At 35.7% G+C, this 7,889-nt stretch overlaps 1 long non-coding RNA gene across 1 annotated transcript in view; it reads left to right on the top strand.

The window, feature by feature from the left end:
* LOC308705915 overlaps positions 1 to 7,889 on the top strand; it is a 468,550-nt gene that overhangs the window by 341,044 nt on the left and 119,617 nt on the right. The gene's annotated exons all lie outside the window — the stretch shown is intronic.

Below are 7,889 nucleotides of genomic sequence, written 5' to 3'. Positions count from 1 at the left end.
TATAGTCAAGTACTTAGCCTACATGCTTGTGTATATGCATATTTTTTTGCAGTAAACGTAAAATATATTGTTTCTATATAACATAATCAACTGATTTATATGTATCCATCATTTGTAAACATCAATCCATCGACCAATCACAGTCATTTGTGATTATTGGGGTAAGGCAGTTTAAAACAGATTTGAGTTGAATGTAGACTTTCTGAGCCCCTTTGCGCCCCCTGGAGGAGGATACCATTGGCAAATGGCAACTTTTATAAGTAAGCAATATTTGCCTCCCAATGGGAAAGAAACTGACTCAACCTGAAACAAAAAGTACTATTGCTATCGAGTGTTGTAGAGTGATGTGCATACTACTCTTATTCGTCATTTGTTATTCCCATTCATTCGAGAAGAAAAGAAGCAATTCGGTAGACGATAACAGATGAGCTGCAAAGTTAAGTGCAAAAATAGCTAGTACAGATATGTATACAGTATGTGTAATAGGGCTATAATACAAGAGGAGATTAAGTAACTTAGGTGTGTTAAAGGAATAGTTCACGTAAAAAAAGCTCTCATTTACTCAGTCATAATGTTGCAATATGAACCAATGTCATACTGATAGAGCTATGTGAAGTGTGACATGGGCTCTTTAAGGTTTTCTTGAAGATAAGCTTTTCATTTGGGTGTTGTTTAGGAAATTATGATTTAATCCTTAAAAAATTAATGACCATGAAAAGCAACTTGAAGGAATTATACAGGCCAATTTTTTGCTACGTCACAATCATTAAAAAAATCGAATATTAGCCTACACAATTAACAATTTGAAAATGCTACATAATGCAAAATGTGTCTATAAAATCACATTTTGGTACCACATCCTTGCTCTGTGGTTTGTAATAGAGCAACAGAGAAAAGGTGATAAATTAAAAATACTATTATAAATCACTTCATAATCATATTTAAAGAATTCATTTAATTTTTTTTTTAAATATAGCTTTTTTGCATTTTGCTTCAGTGTTCATCTGTTTGTTGAAAAAAAGGTTTCTCCTGCTCACCAAGACTGTATTTATTCGATCAAAAATACAGCAATATTGTGAAATATTACTAAAATTTAAAATAACCGTTTTCTATTTTCATATTTATCATTCATATGTGATGGCAAAGCTGAAGTTTCGGCAGCCATTACTCCAGTCTTCATTGCCACATGATTGATATTGATTAATCAACATCTCATATTATCATTTCATGGCACGCATGGGTCCCTGTGCATACAAAGTACACATTTATTTTCACAAAAACCTTATGAATTTTCTTCAATATAATATTTAACATTTCACTATTGGGACCAAATTTGATATATATGAAAACATGACCAAAGCATAAAGATTTTCCCTGAGATACACATAGGATATAAACTCATTTGTATGGGCATTATTTTTTTATTCAAAATCTTTCATTTACTTCTACATTTTATATAGAGAATCAATATCCCTGCATGTACATGTTTACCATGCTGCCATTTTCAAGAAGAGCATTCCACACATGCTCTTTCTGTTTTGATGGAAAAGCACTTCTGAAACACAAATGGGTGTTAATTTGTTCTCAAGTACATTGTGTGTTGTGCCAGTTAATAAATGTCCCTTTTAAAAACCACACTCAATATTAATGCAGGGCTTTGAGGAGATGAAGGAGTGTGTGAATGAGTCACAGCGCTCATGTTCTCATGGTCAAAGTGACCGGAGCTTACAGTCATTCCTCTCACGCCCTTCGTTTTCTGGGCGTCAATCCAGACAGCCCCTCTCACCATTCCTGTCGATCCTAGAGGTGCGATTATCCTGAGAAAGTAAGGGGAACGGATGCGCTGCTCGCTGGAGTGGTCTGGGACTCCATGGCGGCTAATCCTCTTTTAATTAGGCTAAGGAGAGAGGATATGGGACCCCCTGGCTTAGTCACAGCACATTGACAAAGCACCAAGCTGGGAGAAGTGCACATCACTGACTGCTAGCAGCCTGTTAGGGCCTTACGCTGCTTTCTCATGTGTGAAAAAATGCTCTTCCCTCACCAACGGCTACCTCGGATTTGACCTTTTCCTTCAGAGCTAAAGATTTTTCTTGAGCTCCATGTAGCCACGGAGGATGAGTTACAAAACACGCCTGATGCATTACTGCTCTCGGTTTCTCACTTGAACTCTCTTTTTCTCTTTCTTCCTCAGTAAATCGCACATTCTCTCATGCGATCCTCTCTGTTTTTGCCCACCTTAATGATTGCTGACAGAATCTCTCCAAGGTTCTGAGGTCTATAAAAGTGTGCGGATCAATTGAGGTGCATATAAAAAATATAAAAGCCTGCTGTTCACAGGCTTCTGAACACAGTTCGATGGAGACAACAGACGCATCATGCCAAGGAACACTTTCTATTGATGTTACACCATTCTGTTCCTAGAACAAAATGCCATGTTGTTTCTTAAGTAGGCTACTTTTTTAATGTTTTTTTCTTTTCTTTTTCAGGAATCAGGAATATTGTTCAGACCCATGATGGTGATGCACACAAAGCCTGGTTGCATCATTCATGTGTTCTGCAACACTGAATAGACCTACTGCAAATGGAAAAACAGGTAAACTTGCATGAAAGAGAGCAAACAAGTATCTCAGTGCAATTGCGCTCTTAACACACAAGAGGGAGGTATTACTCCTCAAACAAATGAGACTTGTTTGATTTTTTGGTCATTTGTAACTTGCATTTATGGCACTTTATAGGGTGTACAGATAAGTGATGTGCAATTATTGTGATTTCATTATTACTAAAATCTGTGGCTCTCAATATAGCTATGTGACATTTAAATGTTCCTGTATGTTTGATTGTAGTTAAACTAAAAGGAAAGTGCCATAAATAAACGTACGCTAAGCAAAATGGCTCAGATGGGCCTAGTTAATGTTGGTTATATTAGATAAGGATGTTTGGGGTTGGTAAAAGTTTTTGATAGAAGTCTCTAATGCTCACCAAGGCACCATTATTAGAATTTAGAACTGCTTTATATTTTAATATTTTTTAAATGTAATTTATTCCTGTGATCAAAGCTGAATTTTCAGCATCATTACTTCAGTCTTCAGTGTCGCATGACACGCATCATTCTAATATGCTGATTTGCTTTTATTATTATTATTATTATCAATGTTGAAAGCAGTCGCGCTTCTTAATAATTTTGGGAAACCATGATACTTTTTTTCTAGATTCTTTGATGAATAGAAAATTCTGCAGCATTTATTTGAAATTAATGCTTCTTGCTGTATGAAAGTATTCATTTTTTTCCTTGAAAACAAAATCCATCTATTTGAAAACAAAATCTATCTATCTATCTATCTATCTATCTATCTATCTATCTATCTATCTATCTATCTATCTATCTATCTATCTATCTATCTATCTATCTATCTATCTATCTATCTATCTATCTATCTATCTGTGTGTGTGTGTGTGTGTGTGTGTGTGTGTGTGTGTGTGTGTGTGTGTGTGTGTGTGTGTGTTTAATAATATAATATAATAGTATCTACTATTATATCAATTCTATATATTTGAATATAGGATTTTATTTAATTTTATTTATTTATTTACGCAATTTGAAATTAATGCTTCTTGCTGTATCAAAGTATTCATTTTTTTCTTTGAAAACAAAATCTATCTATCTATCTATCTATCTATCTATCTATCTATCTATCTATCTATCTATCTATCTATCTATCTATCTATCTATCTATCTATCTATCTATCTATCTATCTATCTATCTATCTATCTATCTATCTATCTATCTATCTATCTATCTATCTATATGTGTGTGTGTACAGATAAGTGATGTGCAATTATTGTGATTTCATTATTACTAAAATCTGTGGCTCTCAATATAGCTATGTGACATTTAAATGTTCCTGTATGTTTGATTGTAGTTAAACTAAAAGGAAAGTGCCATAAATAAACGTACGCTAAGCAAAATGGCTCAGATGGGCCTAGTTAATGTTGGTTATATTAGATAAGGATGTTTGGGGTTGGTAAAAGTTTTTGATAGAAGTCTCTAATGCTCACCAAGGCACCATTATTAGAATTTAGAACTGCTTTATATTTTAATATTTTTTAAATGTAATTTATTCCTGTGATCAAAGCTGAATTTTCAGCATCATTACTTCAGTCTTCAGTGTCGCATGACACGCATCATTCTAATATGCTGATTTGCTTTTATTATTATTATTATTATCAATGTTGAAAGCAGTCGCGCTTCTTAATAATTTTGGGAAACCATGATACTTTTTTTCTAGATTCTTTGATGAATAGAAAATTCTGCAGCATTTATTTGAAATTAATGCTTCTTGCTGTATGAAAGTATTCATTTTTTTCCTTGAAAACAAAATCCATCTATTTGAAAACAAAATCTATCTATCTATCTATCTATCTATCTATCTATCTATCTATCTATCTATCTATCTATCTATCTATCTATCTATCTATCTATCTATCTATCTATCTATCTATCTATCTATCTATCTATCTATCTATCTATCTGTGTGTGTGTGTGTGTGTGTGTGTGTGTGTGTGTGTGTGTGTGTGTGTGTGTGTGTGTGTGTGTGTGTGTGTGTGTTTAATAATATAATATAATAGTATCTACTATTATATCAATTCTATATATTTGAATATAGGATTTTATTTAATTTTATTTATTTATTTACGCAATTTGAAATTAATGCTTCTTGCTGTATCAAAGTATTCATTTTTTTCTTTGAAAACAAAATCTATCTATCTATCTATCTATCTATCTATCTATCTATCTATCTATCTATCTATCTATCTATCTATCTATCTATCTATCTATCTATATGTGTGTGTGTGTGTGTTTAATAATATAATATAATAGTATCTACTATTATATCAATTCTATATATTTGAATATAGGATTTTATTTAATAAGTATTTTTAATTCGATTTTTTGTTTTTGTTTTACCTTTTTAACAGTAACTAACAAAAAATATGAAAAAGGGAAAACAGGGCAGCATTTATCATGGCAGTTTAAACAATGATTCAAGTTTATCCTTTTATTAATTTGCCTACTGTTCCATTTGTTCTTTTTTCACGATTGCTCCGAAGTATGTACCTTATAGGTCGAGATAAATGCATCTTTTCTAGGTGTCATCTGAACTGCCCCACTCAAAATGTGTGCTGTCTGAATTTGGGCCCAACACATTGAAAAATATTGCACAAATCTAGAGTCTCTGTTGACACAGGTCAGATTTTACTGTTTATAATTCCAGTTATCTGGCTGTGTGCATGGTGCTGGTTGAGGTTTTTTCGAAGGCAGAGAGATCCGATTGTATCAGATCCCGCAGGTAACACGGTAAAAAAACACACAAAAAAAACACTCTACATCCTGACCCGTCTCTTCCAGTGAAATGAGTTCTCTGTCAGTTGCAGAAGATCTAGGGCCCACACAGCTGTTCTCCCTTGAGCTGGCGTAGATGAAACATAAAAGCAGAGCCTATATGAAAAATGCACAGAGCTGTAAAAGACAATACGCTCATCAGGCTCAATACCATGCTGCTGTTGAAAAAAAGAGAGGGAGAGAGAAAGGATAGAGAAAGAGAGAGAGGGACCCGGCTGCCCCGGATAGATCTTCTTTTCAATGCAATGGGTTTGACGGCAGGTCTGGATGAATGCCTGTGCAAACATTTACACACGGTGCACCATCCACGATTGCATTACAAAGATTGATAGTTCAGTCACTATCTTACTGACTGCTGTTTTATTGGCCTGTGTGAAATCAAACGCAGCCTTGATACAGGAGATTCAGTGGAGAGGAGGAATTGTGCACTGGGGACAGCCAAACTTACAATAAAGGGCGTAAAAGGACATCTTCCACCACAGGTCTTTGTTTTAGCATGCTGAAAACGGGGTGATAATGCACGCAATGAGAGGACAGAAAAAACTGATAGCTTCTCTTTTTCATTCAGTGTTGGTTTTAAATGATCAAGGCAGAAATCATTCTAATATTCTGATTTTTGAAACCGTTGTGCTGCTTAATATTTATTTTATAACGTGATACATTTTTCAGGATTCTTTGATGAATAAAGGATTTATTTCAAATAGAAATCGTTTGTAACAATATGCACTACCGTTCAAGTGTTTAGGGTCAGTATTTTTTTTCTTTCTTTAAAAAAAAAAAGAATACTTTTAGTCATTGATACTTGTGTTAAATCAATACAAAGTTATAGTAAAGATTTATATTGTTAGAAAAGCTTTATATTCTGTTTTTTTTTTTTTATAAATAAATCCTGAAAAAAGTATCACAGGTTCCAAAAAAATGCACAACTGTTTCCAGCGTTGATAATAACTGAGTGTCAAATCAGCATATTACAATGATTCTGAAGGATCATGTGACACTGAAGACTATAAGTGTGTGTGTGTGTGTGTGTGTGTGTGTGTGTGTGTGTGTGTGTGTGTGTGTGTGTGTGTGTGTGTGAATATGCCAACTTCATTACTATTTAGATAAGCAGTATGCCAAAAAATGTGATTGTTTGATTCAAAGATTTCTTTGTTTTTTATGTATACAAGTAACATGGAAAAGTGTATTTGTATACTTTTTATTCTGTTATATACAGTTCTCATGTCACATACTCACTCAAAACTTTTTTTTTTTCAATAAAAAAAATTGAATCAAAAAGTGCTTTTTTAAAACCTTAATACCACCATGTGTGCTGTTTCCTAACACAGTGGCTCCTGAATGGAGAAAAAAAAAAAAAAAAAAAAAAACAGCTTTGGCTGCAAGGTGACCCAGAGCTTTTACCCCAAGCTTTCCAACCCACTACACCAGCCACAGCCAATCAATTCAGCCCGTCTAAGTCCATGTAGAAATGACGAGAGGCATAAAAGACACTCGTGATTTTTCCATCAATATCTAAGCAGTGGATATTAAAAGAGAGCCGAATATGAGAGGGTGAGAACCGGTTGAAAAGCGAAGCCGTTCGATTCGGCCGCCGCAGAAGGGCCAAAGTATCTCGAGTGGAAACAAGCGTGTTGATGAGGGCCAGTGACCTCCGAGAAGAAGTGTCGGCGCGCGGGGAAGAAAACATGCCGCCTTCCCTCCGTCGCCGCAAATAATTTGATAAAACGCAACGGAAGAGCGCAGATTAGCCCCCGTTCTTCCGAACACATTTCTCTCCCTCCGTAAGGTGCTCACGTCGTTAGCATTTAGATAGACGAGAGCAGCAAGGCCTGCGTAATAGGCTTCTCCCATCCCTCCTGCTCAAATCAGCTGAAGAGAGGAGGATTAAATGAAAAGAATAACAGTGATGATAGCAAGGGTGGGGGAATCAGAGAGACGAGGGAGAGCGGCATGACGCTCGAGCAGCCGTGAGCTCATTAACCGAGGCCTTGACAGAATTGATGTTAGAGGTGATTGGAGATTATCACATTTAGAGAATGCTTCATCCTTCCACCTCCCTCCATTCTCATCTTTCCCCGCTCTTTCTCTCCATTTCATCCAAGTCAGCTGGCCTGCGCTCAATTCCTGGCTCCGTGGAATCCTGTGGGAGAGGGCTTACGGATAGTATCAGCACGCGCCTGCCCGCTTGATCTCCTAATTCTGCTTCATTTAAACTTCATCAACTTTTCCACTGGACCGGAAGACGAGAAGAATAGAAACAGCTTGCGTCTGTGTGTTTTTTTTTCCACCTCCACTATCCTTTTGTTGTCAGATCTGATATTACGCCTTCACATCTCAGCGCCACTCGCTCACACACACACATACACACACAGATTGAAACACCCCTTAACAGTATCACAAGATGGAAATGTCTACAGAATGGTTCAAGAGTACTAATCCCACATAACCCTCAACCCCAAACCTCCACCCTCCCTTTCCAATGCA

The sequence above is a fragment of the Scardinius erythrophthalmus genome (genome assembly GCF_964197995.2).
Source record: "Scardinius erythrophthalmus genome assembly, chromosome: 17".
Taxonomy (NCBI): Eukaryota; Metazoa; Chordata; class Actinopteri; order Cypriniformes; family Leuciscidae; genus Scardinius; species Scardinius erythrophthalmus.
This window is presented reverse-complemented; position numbering and strand designations above follow the sequence as displayed.